Raw genomic sequence first — 18012 nt, forward strand, 5'->3', positions numbered from 1 at the left:
CTATTTCTCATTACTGTAGTTAACCACAGAGTGCATATTGTAAAGAATCAAAGGTGAAGCAAGACGAACAGGTTACTTCAGCATTTCATGCAGAATAAAACTGAACATCCTCTGCACAAATAGAGTATACCAATATCCTAAATATACATGTATATTTGTTGAACCTTCTACTATCCTCTTTGTTATTAATTAAAGATTGAAGAAAGAATATAATATTAGATTATTTTCTAGATGAAAATTATTTTAGAATGAGGCGATCACTTCCAGGGGAGTTGCAACTTCTACCGTTGCTTTCTGTGTATACTTCCTCACTTGCAAAAATCACAATGGTAAGGTCTGTGTGCCAAGATGTAACTTTCTAAAGAGAGAAAAACTGTATTTGTGCTCTTGGTTCTCTGAGGACTAACGACATGGGGGTACTCCTCTGTCTAATACATATTGGTAAATCTCAGATCTTTGTTTTGTGTTCATTCATACATTTGTTTGAAGTTTTTCATTACCATAATCATTAACTTCATCAAATATCAGTAGCTGCTCTTGTGTGTACATAAACATTTCATGGGATTAAATTACTTCTTCCACTTTAGAGCTTTCAGTTTAAAAAATGATAAAGCATCCTTTTTTTGTCCTTTTTCTTGTTAAAAACCCAAATCATTTCCCCCACCTCAACAATAATGAAAGGACGTACGTGCACATAAATTAAGGGCATGTGTAGTGGTTATTTGTTTTCAATCTATCATTACAATTTGCAAAGATTCAATATGCTATATTGTGTTTGTCACAAATACATGTAAATAAGTTTCTAGATGTAATTCCAAAGATAATCCAGGATGGTTCTCACAGTTTATATGTATCTTTAGTGCCCAGTTCATCTGCTAATCTCAGCACTGGGGCTTCATCTTCTATGTCTTACTCCATCTGATGTCAGCCCTAAACGTAAAAGCCTGAATAGATATGGATACAATGTAAAACCAGGAGGCGGGCACTACTGAGTACTTCTGCTAGACAGGATAACCTTTCTTGGCCATTGGAAAATTGTTAAGTTCCCCATACTTTGTTTTAAAAAGACCAGAATTATAAAATACATACCTTTTTCAGAAGCAGCTTTTGTTCCTTTTACCAAATAAAATGTAGTCATTCACAAATATGGTAGCCAACACCTGATTTTATTGCGGCCTGCATAAAGCCAAGGATGGGAGTTCACTCCCCTTTATAGCTCAGCTGCCTTCTCATATAGGGAAATTCTTTCTCCAAGCTACAGGCTGCACCCCAACCAGCTTGCCCCTTATAAGCATATGTGACTGTGGATAACGGAAATCCATTGAAAGAGAAGATGGAACAATGCAAATCCAGGAACACTACTGGAAAATAACAGGACGTTTATTCTGCTGAAAGTGGGTTAGTAGCATCATCCTCATGCATGATGCTTTTTTAAGCAGAACTGATGAGGATGAAGAGAGCACATGGTAGACCCATCCGAGGCCTTCTCGGTTGCACTTATCACAGTGTGTAATATGTCCCTTGAAAGAATGCAGAAGCATGAATATACACATATTTCCCAGAATAAATCATTGCTGTGCCAATTTTTTCTTTTGAGAAAAATATGTTTTTATTTTATTTTATTTTTATTTATTTATTTATTTTGAGACAGAGTCTTGCTCTGTCACCCAGGCTGGAGTGCAGTGGCACGACCTTGGCTCACTGCAATCTCCGCCTCCCGGGTTCAATTGATTCTCCTACCTCAGCTTCCCAAGTAGCTGGGATTACAGGCGCCCACCACCACGCCTGGCTAATTTTTGTATTTTTAGTAGAGATGGGGTTTCAACATGTTGGCCAGGCTGGTCTCAAACTCCTGGCCTTAAGTGATCCGCCCGCCTCTGCCTCTCAAAGTGCTGGGATTACAGGCATGAGCCACCATGCCCGGCCAAGAAAAATATGTTAATAGTAGTTGTCTATCCAGGGGTCAGTCAGCAAACTTTTTCTGTGAAGGATTAGGTAGTAAATATTTTGGGCTTTGTGGCCATAAGGTCTCTGTCACAGCTACTCAGCTCTCCCATTATAGCACAAACACAGCCATAAACTATACCTAAGTAAATAAGCATAGCTGTGTTCCAGTATGACTTTATTTATAAAAATAGGTAGAGGGCTGGATTTGGCCAGCAGGCCATATTTGCTAACCCTTGCACTATAATCTAAGGCCATAACTATTTCACTCACAAATCACACCACTTGGTAATAAGGCAATACTGATAGTAGTAACTCTAACATATTAGACTGACTGGGCCACTTACATGTATTAATTCATTTAATCCTCACATCAACCATATGATGCAAATTCTACTAGAACTTCCATTTCATAGTGGAGGAAACCAAGGCACAAAGAGGTAAAGTTGTACGACACCATGACTAAGAAGCAAAGCCAAGAATTAAACTCAGATAGTCTAATTCCAGAAATCACACCTAAAGTCACAAGCTGTACTGATTCTCAGGGGATATTTTGTGACCTTCATCTTTAACTTCAGAGGCAGACTTTGTTCTGATTATAAAAGAAACACTTTCTATGTCAGCAACATGAGGGCAGATATTATGTCTACCTCCATGACTGACAGCTCCCCCATGCCTAGCTCACGGGACATATTCCACAGACACTGGACAATTCTTAATCAGGGAATTAACTCTTGTGCTGTGCCAGGGCCATGGGCAAGCACCAAAGGGGGCCAGACATTGGCTCATTAGCCGTGGGTTCCTCCAGTGGAGCATCTGCTGGTTGTACTGAGACAACAACAGCCTTTCAAAGATATGTCCAGCTCTTAAATGTATGTAGTGTGATTTTTCTTCTTAATACTCTCTTTGAACTGCAAATATCTGTTACATAAAATGAGCCTATTTGATGACTCCATATGCAAAAGAAGTAAGGAATAAAAAGGCAAGGAAGGCCAGGTTTGGTGGCTTACACCTATAATTCCAGCACTTTAGGAAGCCAAGGTGGGAGGATTGCTTGAGCCCAGGAGTTTGAGACCAGCCTGGGCAACAAAGCAGGACCCTGTCTCTACAAAAAATTAAAAAGTAAGTAGTCAGGTGTGTTGGTGTATGCCTGTAGTCCCCTCCCAGCTACTTGGGAGGCTGTATCAGGAAGATTCCTTGAGCCCAGGAAGTTGAGGCTACAGTGAGCTCTGATCTCTGATTGTGCCAGTGCACTCCAGCCTGTGCAGCAGGGTAAGATCTTGTCTCTAAAAAAAAAAGCGGGGGGGAGGGAGGGGAATTTTTACTTTAGCAACACCATGCTAAACATGGTAATGGACATTTTAATTGAGCACTTATTATGTGTCCAGCATCATGTCAAACACATTACAAACATGGTTTCATTTAGTTCATAAGGCAGATGTAACTAGCTTGATGAGGATGGAAAAACTGAAAACTTAGAAAGATTAATAATTTGTCCAAACTTAAACAGTTAGTAAATATGTAAGTTAATATTCCAAGGTATGAAATTTTTAATTTGAAATCTGGATGCTCAACCACTGTATGACACTCTGCGTTGAAGTGCTCTCTCTGCACCTCTAATGGCTTGAGGCTAACATAGACGAAGAACTTCTATATACAATACATTGTGCTCTGTTTCTAACATAAATTATCTCATTAAATACTCAGAGTAACAATGTGAGGTCAATAGCATTACCATTCCTTTTGTGTTGATCAGAAAACTAAGGTCAAGGATGTGTCCAAGCTACTTTGTTCTGCAGTCCAAGCAACTGGCTTCAGAGCCTGCCTCTGAAACCCAACACTGCACTGCTTTTATCTGGCTGCTATGATTTTAAGGATAAGAGTAAGGACATGTATTGAGGGCTCTCTAGGGTAATGGAGGTTTACACATTTATTTATTGGATAAATGTTATCCTCATCACCACTCTGGGTAATATCCCTGTGTAATCTTCACAGTTGGAAAGCACTTTCAAATCTGTCATTTATTGGTTCCCCCATAATTACCCCAGGAGATAAACAGGTCACTGTTTATTATCACTATTTGACATATGAGGAAACTTAAGATCAGAACGGTTAAGTGACCTGTCAAGGTCATGCAATAACTGATGAATTTGTGACTTAAACCCTTGGCTTCTGACCTACTTTAGTTCAGTGTTCTTTCTATTAAGCCATGTTCTATGAAACCTTATTAGGAGTTCTTTGACCTGTAACTGACATTATTTGATCTCTTTCTAACATGATATATTTTTTTCCAACTGGATTTATTCAGAAAAGTGTTTATATATTGGAAGCTTTTAAATCACTATGGCCACTTTGAAGTGAAAATAATTAACTCTTTGTTTGCAAATAATGCAGAGAGGAGAACCCACAAAGTGCCATATTAAAATTGAGCATGCTTGGTATATAACATAGGGTTCCAATAGGAAACAGATGACACTGTTTAATAATAAGAGAGCTACTTTGAGAGCTGTGGTCAAAAGGCAAGAATATCTTAGAACGAGTGTACCCCCCTCTCCAATCCCTGGTGCTAGTAAAAGGGGCACTGTTCAGTTGGGCTCATAATTTGACTCTAGCACAAAGTAGCTTGGACACATCCTTGACCTTGGTTTTCTTACCAACGCAATGGAGATAGTAATGCTATTGACCTCACATTGTTACTCTGAGTATGTAATTTAAGCTCTCAATACATGTCCACAAGGGAAGAGAGGATCACCAGAACCAGACACAGAGAGGGCTCTGTGGAAAGGGCCAACTGAGGAACTTCATTAAGATGAGAAAGGCAGCTTGCACTGACCCAGAAAAAGAAAGCGAAGAGTAAATACCCTGACCTTCCTCTCCTACCTCCCTCAGTCTTCTGAAAGCATATCCATCCAGAAGCCAGAGGCAAGAGAGCCCCTAATTTGGTCAGTGGAAGAACAGAGTGGAAGCACAGAGCAAGGACCTGGGGTGGAGAGTGCATCTGTAGGGTCAAAATCAAAAGATGCCAGCATCCTTGGATTCACTACCTTTCATTAGAGATCAAAATCAACTATTTAAAATGTCAAAATACAGATACATTTTTGGTTCTTTGGAACTGTAATATCTAGTTTGGCTTAACCAAGCTCCTTAAAACCTTAGCTGCTTTATGTTTTCTATTGTGTCTAACTGACCCAATAGCAAATAAACAAATTGAAATGGAAGCAAAGGGGAGTGACATGATTCCACTGCACAAGCCTGTCCTCCATTGAAGGAGGAGAAAACCAGTGTTATCCTAGGCCCATTCCCTACAGTGAAAATGACCACATCTGTTAGGTTTTTGTTTTTGTTGTTGTTTTTTTAAAGACAGGGTGTCACCCTGGCACCTAAACTGGAGTGCAGTGGTGTGGTCATGGCTCCCTATAGCCTCCAACTGCCAGGCTCAAGCGATCCTCCCACCTCAGCCTCCCAAATAGCTGAGACTACAGGTGTGTGCCATCATGCCTGGCTAATTTCTTAATAGTGAGACGGGGTCTCACTATGTAGCCCAGGCTGCTCTCAAACTCCAGGCTCAAGCAAATCTTGCCTCAGCCTCCAAAAGTTCTGAGATTACATGTGTGAACCACTGTACCTGGCTGGATTTTTAAGATGGATTACTTTTTTTTCCTCTCCCATGATTTTCTTTGCCAGCTGAAGGTAGTGTTCATGGTACAGTGTTGTGTTGTGCACACATTCATGGTTATGGAGACAGGTTTGATTCACCTGTCTCAGAACGTACAAGTGGCATATTCGTGGTGAGAACTGAGACCATGGTGTCTTCAGTACCATGGCTCCCTGCTGGGCTCTAAGAGTTTTTATTTGAAGAGCTCAGCTCTGTTGTGACATCTCCTCTCCATTTTCCCAGGTTCCTTCTGGTTAAGCTTCTCTCGTTTTTTGGTTGTTGTTGCTCACAGCATATTGGGCTTGAGGCCGTTTCTGGTAAAGTCACTGCATATTTGACAGATGGCACAGGTTTGAGCTGGAGACTCCTGATGGTCACAGAATGCTGAAGGAAAATGTATTAGTCTGTTCTCACACTGCTAGTAAAGATATACCTGAGACTGGGTATTTATAAAGGAAAGAGGTTTCATTAACTCACAGTTTCACATTGCTTGGGAGGCCTAACAAGCATGGTAGAAGGCAAGGAGGAGCAAGTCACGTTTTATATGGCGGCAGGAAAGAGGGTATGTGCAGGGGAACTTCCCTTCTGTAAAACCATCAGATCTCATGAGACTTATTCACTATCACAAGAAGAGCATGGGAAAGACCTGCCCCCAAGATCCAATTACCTCCCACCAGATCCCTCCCAGGACATCAGGGGATTATTACAATTTAAGGTGAGATTTGGGTGGAGACGCAGAGCCAAACCATATCAGAAAACCACGGCCAGGAGGATTCTGGAGAAGGGTCACAATTTTTAGGTCACGTGGGTATTCGTGGATTTAAATGGGTGAGTCAGGTAGGTGGGTTCACTATGGCTGTGATTTGAAGAGACATGATTGGTAAAATTTTTCCCAACTTTGTTTACACTGGAGAATTAAATATAACCTTTTTTACCACATGAAGAGTTTCAGATTGGTACCTGAGGAAAGCCAGTCACGCGAAAAAGAAGAGTTGGAAGAAGAGTTTGATTAATTATCCATTGAAAAATAACGTATCAAGGTTGGGAGAGAAGATCCCTTCTCTAGAGTGAACAGAAAATAGGTAGAAATACAAATTTCATGGGAATAAAGCCTGAACAAATGCTCAGTAAGTGTAGATATCAATAATGAATCATTTTTTAGTATTATTAACTTTAAAAATTCCAGTTTGAAAGTCATTTTTTTCCTTTCTTGTATCCCTGACATATCTCCCATTAGGAAGAGCTTATGTCTTAGCTCTTAGCTCTACCCATTCTTATGACAGGTGGCACAGGGGTATCAGAGTGGCAGACAACTGCTGCATGCCCAGCCTCTCTAACAGTGCACAAAGGTGAAGGTTTCTCTGCAGACTACAAATAGAAGCCTGTGTTTTCTCTCAGTAGGATATCAAATGTGGGTTTTGCCCCTTTTTTTGTCTCCTGCTGCTGTGGTTATCTAAAGTGTCCAGAGGCATGGAATTGAGGGCATGATTATTGGAGTGCTCAAAAACCGCCAGCCTCAAAGCACTGCCAAGCTCCTGGCCCATGTGGAAGTCAAGAGCCTTCTCTGTAGAAAATACACTTTGTTGGCAATTGTGCTTTCATTTTGCCACTTTGCCCTCTCATTATTCTCCCATATTTCCATTTGATGAAACCAGTGTGAAAAGGATGATCTTAAAATACACGTGCTACCAAAGGAGAAGAGGAAGGACTTGAGGAAGAGGAGAGTAATGACCATTGTGAACATGTGAAGAAGGCTGATGGGCATGGCATTGAAATCATGAAGAATGCAGAGTATTTTCTTTGTCAATGACTTCTGGTCCAGAGACAATTCATTTCGTACTTGTAGTAGTGGTGAGATGGCCTTCATCTCAGTGAAAGTCACATCTCTCTGGCTAAGTCATCTACTTGGAAAGCACAGCTTTGTGAAAAATGTGCTTCCTCATGTAACTTCCTGGATGCCTTTTTAATTCTAGTTACTCTTGAAGCATTAGTGTTTGGCAGCATGTCATCCCAAGCCCCCTTCTCATCCTGAACATTCGTCCTTGTGACAGCAGCCATAAGAATTGTTGGGTGACCACTAGTCTGAGTTTCCTTCCCAGACTTCTCTCTTGAGGCAGACTACTGTATTTCTGACTGCAAATAGAAACCCAAACATCTCCAGTTGGCCTTAAAATTACCTTGCCTTTGAACCCATTCTGTCTTTGTTGTTCTCTGTTGGGAGAAATACCATCTTCATCTCTCCAACCTGAAATCCTATCTGTCATCCCTGACCCCTCTTTCTCCTCCAGCCCCTTCCTCAACCCATCATAAGTGCTGTCGCTACGATCTTCTGCTTCCATTCTCATCCATTTCCTCATCCCATTCTCACTGTCAAGCCTTAGCATATAATCTTTCAATGAATCTTCAGAATGTACAAGATGAAATCCAACTCTTTAGCAGGGCTCCTAAAACCTCCTTCTCAGATTTACTTTCTCCTGTCTCTCCTATCCCACACATCTTCCTCCAGTTTTTGCTGAATACATGCAGACCTCTAAAATGTGCTGCTGACATCCAGGCCAGTGGTCATGCCTCTTCTTCTGTATGGAATGTTTTTCAGTCCTGTTTAATTCTACACACAATTATGCTTTGTGCAGGAATTCTGGATACAAATACAACAAGGCCCACATTATTAAGGTCTCCACAATTTTCACAGAACACATAAATTAGTCAGTTACATATACTGCCATTGGCTGAGAATGAAGTAGGTACAGGCTGTGAAGGGAGAACATCCCATTACACCCACCTGGCTATGCACATCCTTCTGACCAAGCACCAGGATAACTCCTGACCCACCTCTGACAAATGATTGCTATCTCCTCTGTGTTGTCACAGTTCCCTGTCCATAGGTACCTTAGAAAGCTTGTTGTTTTGTGACATAGTTGTTTAAATGTCTGCCTGCCTATGCTGAAAGCAAGGATATCATGCCTTTGGAAAATCTTTTAGCCACTGTGTCAAACACATGTAGTAATTATTGAATAAATGAATGAATAGTGCCTAAACGACAAGAGCAGCTTAAGCAACCCTAGCTATCTTTAAACTGATGACATACGAGTCAGTTTACCTTCACATCTTATTTATACAGGGATCAAGTCAGACGCATTATATCAACTCGTTTGACATATATAAAATGTTATATAGTGAGGCCTCAAAATGCTTATACTTGTTAATAATGAGAGAAGTATACATTCATACATTCATCCTCATCTTTGACTCATTCGTGGACTTACAAGATATAGACACAGTATACTTCAAGTTCAAAAATTCTAAATTTTTAAAATGTATTCTTTCCTATGGACAGTTTTATTAAGTGCCTGCCATTGGTGTACAAAACAGGCATTAGCTTAACATTAGTTGAAAGTGCAGGTTTCCAGCTTGGCGCAGTGGCTCACGCCTGACCAGGCTTTGGGAGGCCGAGGTGGGTGGATCACCTGAGGTCGGGAGTTTGAGACCAGCCTGATCAACATGGAGAAACCCCGTCTCTACTAAAAATACAAAATTAGCCGGTTGTGGTGGTGCATACCTATAATCCCAGCTACTCGGGAGGCTGAGGCAGGAGAATCACTTGAACCCGTGAGGCAGAGGTTGCGGTGAGCCGAGATTGTGCCATTGTACTCCAGCCTGGGGGACAAGAGTGAAACTCCATCTAAAAAAAAAAAAAAAGAAAGTGCATGTTTCCATCAAATTATAGCATGATATAGTGAAAATTGTGATGAAAGTAGCAGGTACCATTTTTACAAAATGTTTATGGAAGCTAGACTGTATCGATATTGTCAGTATATCTATATCACTGTAAAGATACACAAAGTTTAAAAAGAAGGTAGAGTTTATCATAATAGCTATAAAATGTTGAAACTATTTTTTAAACTCTGATTAGTGTTATAAATCAAAAGATACATGGAATTTTAAAATGGGCTTTGCTTTCTGTGTAAAAGAAACCAAATATTATATATGACACCAAATATTAATGGAAATCTGTATTCTGAATTCATGTTGGCGGTAAAATACTACACTTCATCCTAATCTGTTTTTTGGTGCTACTGCCCACTGATGTTTAGTATCTGGGCTCTCTTGCTAATCATAAGCAAGATTAGCTTGCTCAGTATGTCACCTACACATTCAGAACCTTAACTCTTCCAGCTTTAATTTTGGGGGGAAATATCTCTGCCTACCTCACAGAAGGTGCATGGGAAATTTCACTGTAAACTGGAAAACAACATACAAATGTGATGGGTTCTTATTGTGCCAGGAGAAAGAGGATAATGTGAGCAAGGCAGAATTTGACATTGCATTTTAAATTCAGGAAGTTGCTCAGAGTTGGGGAACTCATGAAAGGTGGGTTGAGATCAGGTGTAAAAGATTATGTGAAAAGCATTTGGATCCTATTCTATAGTCAATGGAGAGTCACCAAAAATCTTTGAGCAGATAAATAACATAATTAAATCTGTGTTTAAAAAGCGAATTTAGGATGAATTGGAAAAGGAGAGACTGGAGGCAGGGTAATCATTTATTTCATAACCCAGACTAGGGATAATAAGGGTCTGATTTACGGCAATAGCTATGAAAACGATGAGACGCTAGCAAATGTAAAGCTCGTTTTATAAATAGAGTTGACATCACTTGGTATCTGCTGGGCTGTAGAAGTAAGTGACAGCCTGGCTTGGTTGGCCAAATTGAGCTGATGCCTTTGGTCAAAAGATGAAACCAAGAAAATGAACTTTTAGAGGAGGATGGAATGCAGTTAGTCTTCAGTATGTCAAGTCAAAATATCTATATTCATCATACTCAGACTTGCCCGTGGCACATGATAGGTGTTCAACGAATATTTAGTGAGTATATCAATGAAGGAAGGAAGAATATTAAAGACTGAGAGAGATTCAAGGGAAGTTCTACAGAAAGAACTAAAAAATGTTGGTCTACATGACAGAGGAGAAAAGAGTAGAAATACCAATTCAGAAGTCAGCATTTAAGCAAATAGCATCATTGAGATCTGGAAGGGGGAAGAGATAGAGAGGAAAGAGGACAAAATACCCAACTCCAAGAAAATAGGATTACGTATGCCCAATCCTTGGCATAGAATAGGGTTCAGTAATAATCATTCATTGACTACATGAATGAAGAAATGCATGAATACCAACTTTTCAGGGGTAGATGAAGAAAGAGCAGCTGGGAGTCTCAGAGTAGCCCTTGGTGTTTTCTGAGGCATTTCGTATGAATCATAGACTAATTCTACAGTTCAACATCTGGCTCCCATGAGGATATGTGAATGACATACTCTAAATTTCAAGCAACCATGAGGAATTTCTTCCTCTTGCTTTTCTCACTTAGACATGCTTTATTTTTTATTTGACTTATTTACTTAAATCTACCATCAAATTGCACTTGCAACAGATTATTCTTTCCTTAAGATTTCACATACTACATCAAAGACAGGTATTTATAACGTTTTCTCGCGTAACTAAACGTGGGCCAAAGAGAATAAAAATACTCATTCCATTCACCTTATTTACTATGGTACAATCAGGTTGACCAGAGGTTTTGGAGCTATTAGTTCAACATCTTGCCCGTTATTTGGTAAAGCCCTCCAATTTGGAGAGAGAGGATATTTCAATCTTGTTCTGAGTTGGCCTTTCTCTTATAGTCCCAGTCTAGACATCTGTCTAGCAGATGAGGATAGTGGGACAAATAAGAATATGTAAATAATAGAAAATTAAAATTAAACTAAAGCTTTTAGGAGTCATAATGTAAAAGGCTTATATCTACAAAAGTCATATTTGAAAAAAATAAAAATATAAACTAGGTATAAAACAATGTAAAGGAAAACTGATCAATTTTTAAATATCAGCTATATGAAGTGAAGGTATAAAATTGATTGTTAAAAGTGAAGCAAGCTAGGGCTGGGTGCAGTGGCCCATGCCTGTAATCCCAACACTTTGAGAGGCCGAGGTGGGCAGATCACCTGAAGTCAGGAGTTTGAGACCAGCCTGGCCAACATGGCAAAACCCCATCTCTACTCAAAAATACAAAAAAAAAAAAAAAATTAGCTGGGCGTGGTGGTGGGTGCCTACAATCCCAGCTACTCAGGAGTCTGAGGCAGGAGAATCACTTGAACCTGGGAGGCAGAGGTTGCAGTGAGCTGAGATCGTGCCATTGTACTCCAGCCTGGGCAACAAGAGTGAAACTCCGCCTCAAAAAAAAGGCTAGCAAGCTAAAAGCTTCACAATTTATAATAATTTTAACTTTCATCATTCTGTTCTCTCACCAAAAAAGCCAGTGTTTTTCTACAGCTGATACATGATTGATAATTTGTATTTACCACTGCCCTTTGGCTTTGCCCACTCTCTGAAGAATTAAATAACAAAAAGACAGGTTGAAAGGAGGTAACTGAAGAAATAATAATATTGGAATAATATATAAACCAGAGCACTGGTCATTGAATAATCATGAGTTGCCTATATTTTAAAAATATAGTCATCGTTTATCATTATAATCCAAGAAATCTTGTTTCTCAGTTAATAAAAATTTTTCCCATAAAATGACTTCTAAATGTCAGATGAATGTAATTCAAAGAATGAGAACATAAAATTAGTGTCTGTTTTCAGAAGCACCATTAAGGCCTTTTAGTAATTTCACTGACTTTTTAGATTTTCCAATTGAAGATCCACCTATAGACATTTCTTTCAACTCATTACTGTGTAGTAGAAATAAACTTTGGGCAGCTCTTGTCAGCTCAAGAGCCCTGACTGGTTTGAAAATTATTTTCCCCATAAAGGATGATTATATAGATTTGCTACAGTCATCTTTGACTATTAAGGATTAGAAAGTTAACTGCTACTTGAGGTGAGGAGCTATAATTCATAAAGGATCTAGGTTAAGATGACAAGAAAGATTAGAAGGTATGTTGAAACTGTTTAATGAATAAAGATCACCCGTATTGAAATATATGTGTATTTGCAAAAATCTGAGAGGGCACCTTAAGGTAACTTAAAGACTTTTTATCTTTTCAACTTTGTCATTAAAATGTTTGCTCCTAACTTAAAATAATTTATTATATAAAAAAGTGATTTCATTAAAGTAAAAGATAGGTTGAAGCTACTAAAAAAAAAACCATCCATTGGTAAATACCAATGCATTTATAAAAATCTGAGACACCTCTTTAAGGTAAGGAGGAAGACTTTCTCTTTTAACTTCTCTAAAATGTTTGTCTCTTAAAGCAATTTACCCATTTTGAAAAGTGAATTTAATGTGTTTGACTCCGGTGTGAAATTATTTCCTGAAACTCAAAGAAAACCATATCATTTTTCCAAACACATATACACCCTATATAGAAATGCAAGTTTATATTGAAACATGGATCAAAGTTGCTTATAGACTAAAGGGCAGAGCTAAATTCTAGCTCATTACATCTCTGCTATGTCAACACCAGGACTTATCTGCAGATTTTTCAAGATATTGAGAAACCTGACCTATTTTTAAACATGTATGTTTAACAATATTAGCATAGGGTATGCCTGCTAGGTGTCTGTACATATGAGTTTCTAAAGGAGAAACTATTTTATAGTGCCTTCAGGACTCATGTATGAAATTCAAAAATAGGTTGCTGTGAAAGGTTGAAACAGATTTTGGTCCAGCTCAAATATTTGGTATACTAAGGAAGAGTAGAGTCAAGAAAATAATATTGACATTCTCCAACTCAGTGTAATCTGCATCAGAAAAAAAAAAAAAAGATGAGCACCAGAATTTTAAAAGAGAGACCCTTAATTTTGGCCTTAGTGTTGTAAGTTTTCCTCTTTGTTTTTGTTGGCCTTGAAATCCTGTACCTGAGCACAGTTCTTGATGCTTTTTCTGGGGGGTAAGCAAAGAACAGTGTACACCATCTAGTGGCTCAGTTCAAAATTGCTGCAGTTAACGAAAGGCGAGTTTGAACAGGAAGCAGCAACGGGTGTTTGCAACCATGGCAATTAACAGACCTCATTCTTCCTTCTACATTTCTCCAAGAGACTGAGAAACGCTGAAGTGGTTGCCATGAATTCCAGAGAGAAGCTCTCACAGTACATAAAAAGATTCAATCTAGGAAGTTAATTTAAATAGCCCACAGTTAAAATCCTACTTTATTTCAACTATGTATCTATAATTACTCTGCTTTAATGAGAACTTTTTACTTGCCTTCTTAGTACCATAATTAGTATTACTACTGTAATACTTTGTTCTATCAGGAAGTGGGCAGCTTGGATGAAAGAGGAAATGCGTTCCATTTGTGATCATATGCTAAATGAATTGCTTCTTTAAATAATCACCAAAGCTGTGGTCGCCAGCCTTTAAATTCATAGACAGCCATGGAGCTAACACATAAGGGATTCCTGAATCCACAATCAGAGGCACATTCTCTATAAATTGAAAGTATAATGTCTTCTATGTACACTGGGTTCACCACTGCAGTTCAAATGCAATTAGTAAAAGAGCATTACTAAATTATCAATAATTTACTTGTTACATAATTTTCATCAACAAATATTGTATATCACCCTCATCCAGGAACATGCAAAAATATGTTTGTTTATATGTAAATGTTATCAAAGGTAGATTTTTTAAAAGAAATTTAATGGTGTTGATTCCTGCAGTCCCAATTCTAGGAATTTACTTCAAGAAAATAATTATTCACATGTTCCAAGATATTCATTTCAGTGTTGTTTATAACAGCAAAAAATTAGAACCAAAATTAAGTGTTTTACAATTACAGATGGTTGAATAAATATTAGTTTAGCCATACCAAAAGAAATAGCATACTACTATTAAAAACTATTAATGAACATCTACATTTATTAAAATGAAAATAGCTTACCATATATTTAGGTGAAGACAGCATATTAGAAAAGCATATACACCATAATTCATGTTTATGTATTAGTGAGTGGGCAAAGAAAAATGTCTAAAGGTTGTTATTTTCTTTATAATAGAGATGGGGTCGCCCCATGTTGCCCAGGCTGGTTTCAAACTCCTGGGCTCAAGGGATTCTCCCACCTCAGCCTCCCAAAGTGCTGGGATTATGGGCGTCACCATGATCACCTAAAGGATATTTTTTATCTCAAGAGAAATAAGTCATTTATTTTACAAAGCATAATAGAAAGAGAGGAGTCAGGATGACCCCAAGGCTTTTGTCCTGAGCAAGCAGAAGGATAGAGTTGACAATGGCTTAGGTGGGAAGGGGAATATTTGGAGAGAAAAGTCAGGGGTTTGTTTGGGGGCACTGGTAAGTTGAAGAGCCTATTTGATACCCAAGTGGAGTTAGATTGCGGTTTTTAAAGTCATACTCTGGGGTTAACTTTATTAACCTTTTCTGGGAGGAGGAAGACAGTAGATATTTTAGGCTTTGCATGTCATTAGGTCTCTGCTCCAACTATTCAACTCTGCAGTTGTGGCACAAAAGCAGTATAAACTGTTGGGAGTGGCCATGTTCCAATAAAACTTTATTAACAAAAACAAAGTATTAAGTGTGGATGGAGGTGAGAAAGATTTACAAGCAAGCTCTTGGAGCACGCTGAAGTTTACAGATTGAGGAGATGAAGAGCAACCAGCAAGGAGTATGAACAGGGAGCAGCAGCCAATCAGGTAAAAGGAGGATCCAGAGAAAATGATCTCCTGGAAGAACACATTTGAAGGCGTGATCTACTAGGTCAAATGTTTCAGGTAGATGATATGAGGTGAGCGTCGAGAAGTGACATTAGATTTAGCAACATGAAGGTTAATTTAACAACACTGTGTCCATGGAATTATGAAAGTGAAAACCTCATTGGAACAGGTTGAAGTGAAAATGGGAAAAGATACCCTAGAAATCTTGAGCAAAGACAACTTTTTTGAGGACGGTTTATATAAAGGTGAAAAGAGACATGGGATAGGTAGAAAGAAGGGGATATTGACTCAAGACATGTCCTTTTTTTAAAGGGACCAATATAGCAGCATGTTTCCCTGCTGATAGGAGAGATCTGATAAAGAGGGAAAATTAATGATGCAAGACATGATATAATTGCTGGAAAAAAACATCCTTGAGTATTTGAGAGGACCTAGTACACAAATAGAGGGCTTGACTTTAGAAAGGAGCATGGAAGGTCCATCCATGCTAACAAAAGGCAGGCAGAGTACAGGTCTACTGATGCAGGTCATTTGGTAGGTATGAGGCAGGGAGGCTGTAGGAATTCTTTTCTAAATGTTTGTATTTTCTTAGTGAAATAGAAAACAAGGTTATCAGCTAAAAGTAAATCAGGGAGCAGATGTTAGAGACTTGAGGAGAGAGAACAAATGTGAAATAGTCATTTAGGACAAAGGTAGGCAAACTTTTTCTGTAAAGGGAAAGATAGGAAATATTTTAGACTTTGCAGATCATTAGGTCTCTGCTGCAACCATTCAACTCTGTGGTTGTGGCACAAAAGCAGCCAGAGACAATACATAAATTGTTGAAAGTGGCTGTGTTCCAATAAAACTTTATTAATAAAAACAAATGGTAGGCCCATTTTGGCCCATGAGTCCCTCGATTTGAGAGAATAGAATAATTAATGGACTAAGAAAACATAATAGGAATTTTAGGCAACAATAACATGAATGTAAAATGAGGTTTATTCACATAGTGATATAAATTTATCTAGTCACATTCAGCCCTGTGGGTGTTCACATGGGACTGAATATAGGCAAGATTTGGTTCAGCTATACAACTCTGAAGAATAAAGCAAGAGGCAAGAGAGTTGAGTGTGTATGCCAGGAAATTACTGCAAAGATGAGCTATGAAAACTAAACGGAGTCAGGAGGGAATAAGGATATGATGGTACGATGTGTGAGGAACAGTGAAAAAGAGTCAGGCTTAATGGATTTAGGTCTTGCTACTAGCCCTTGATGCTCAGATACTCTTCCTGAGGGAAGAGGACAGTTCATTAACTACTTTATTAAAGAGTAAGAGATAAATTGTGACTCAAACTTGTTGAGTGACTGCATAGAACAGCCAACGTTTTGCAGGGTAAGAGTGATGTTGCTCCCCATTTTATCACCAGGAAAAACAGAATCCAAATCTATTCAGAAGTAGTACTTGAATAAATCTGTACTGTAAACACAATACATTGAATAGATTTGTATTGAATAGATTGTATTTTAAAGTCTTGTTTATAATAATATCTAGTTTCTTAGTTATTAAAATTACTCCTTTTCTTCCTCTTTATATTACATAAAGATGTTCTTGCCTATTCCTTCTCCCCAAATACTACATATACCCATTGTCACATGCCAATTAATGGTCTTTTTTCTTTTGCTGTCCCACATTTTCTTTGCCTCTTAAGTTTTACATGCAGCTGTGCTTTATTTTTTCTGGGCTGTGACTTGAAGAGTTTTATACACTTCATATTTTTTCCCTAGAGACCTTTCTTTTGTTGGATTTCCACATTTTGAGATGATGGCTTTTTTATTTTGGCAGATTCTGCACAGGTGATGAATGTGACCAAGATCTAAGGAGGGGGCCTATTTGCTGCTCATACAGTTCAGGATTTACTCCCCTCCTTAAACTCTTCCAGGCCTTTCTACTGAGAGCAGTAGAGTTTGTGGAATTCAGGGACCTCCACCATCTTGGCTCTTGTTATTTTTCCACTTTACATCCCATTGCTCCTTATACCTCCCCTACACGCCAGCCAACTGTTAGGCACCCAAAGCTGCACTCCAGCCACCATGCCTTTGTGCACACAGATGACATTGGTGGGACCTCCCTGAAACCCTCTCCATCTGTCCACTTCTCACTCTTCCTTCAATGGCCCAACACAAATCCACCTGTAGTTACTATTTTCCAAGACAACTGAAAAAAGCGATTACTATTATCATGCCTCATCTTTTTCTGTACTTTGGACCTCTATTACATCATTAACTACAGTCAGCTTTATGTTAAATTTACATGTGCATATAAATTATCTCTCTCTGAGACATGAGCTCCTGGTAGAGATGCTTACATTCTTTTCTGTTTCATATACAGCACATAGTAGGTGTCTGATACATGTTAGTTAAAAATTAAATGACATCGCTTATCCTTCTCATGCAAATATGAGCTGTTAGCTAGTAAGTTTAAACCAATGTAACTCTGAAAAATACGGGTACCTGTGGCACTTCATCCTATCCACATGTCCAGATATCATCATCTTCTGGAAACCAAACATTCCTGCCCCCTTATAACTCAAAATAGTATTATGATTCAGTTCTGTAGTAAATCCATGCTTCAGCAAACTTTTGTTAAGTAGTTAGTATCTCAAAGACACTGTTTATTTGGAGATGTTTTGCTTGGAGAATATTTGTGAAGAAACTACAGAAAGGGGACAATGAAAGAACAATGTTTTACAGTTTGTTTGTAGTGA

General features: G+C 38.6%; 2 protein-coding genes across 3 annotated transcripts in view; one reads left to right on the forward strand and one right to left on the reverse strand.

Annotated features, from left to right (window-relative positions):
* The window catches only part of LOC105498372 (kelch like family member 14), a 101014-nt gene that overhangs the window by 44751 nt on the left and 38251 nt on the right, over positions 1-18012 (forward strand). The window lies entirely within an intron of this gene.
* LOC105498364 (uncharacterized) overlaps positions 1-18012 on the reverse strand; it is a 308776-nt gene that overhangs the window by 17167 nt on the left and 273597 nt on the right. Inside the window, exon 7 of the transcript XR_011616971.1 lies at positions 9159-9281. The gene's annotated coding sequence lies outside the window, so the exon portion shown is untranslated. The remainder of the gene's footprint in view (positions 1-9158; positions 9282-18012) is intronic.

The sequence above is a fragment of the Macaca nemestrina genome, chromosome 19 (assembly GCF_043159975.1).
Source record: "Macaca nemestrina isolate mMacNem1 chromosome 19, mMacNem.hap1, whole genome shotgun sequence".
Lineage (NCBI taxonomy): Eukaryota > Metazoa > Chordata > Mammalia > Primates > Cercopithecidae > Macaca > Macaca nemestrina.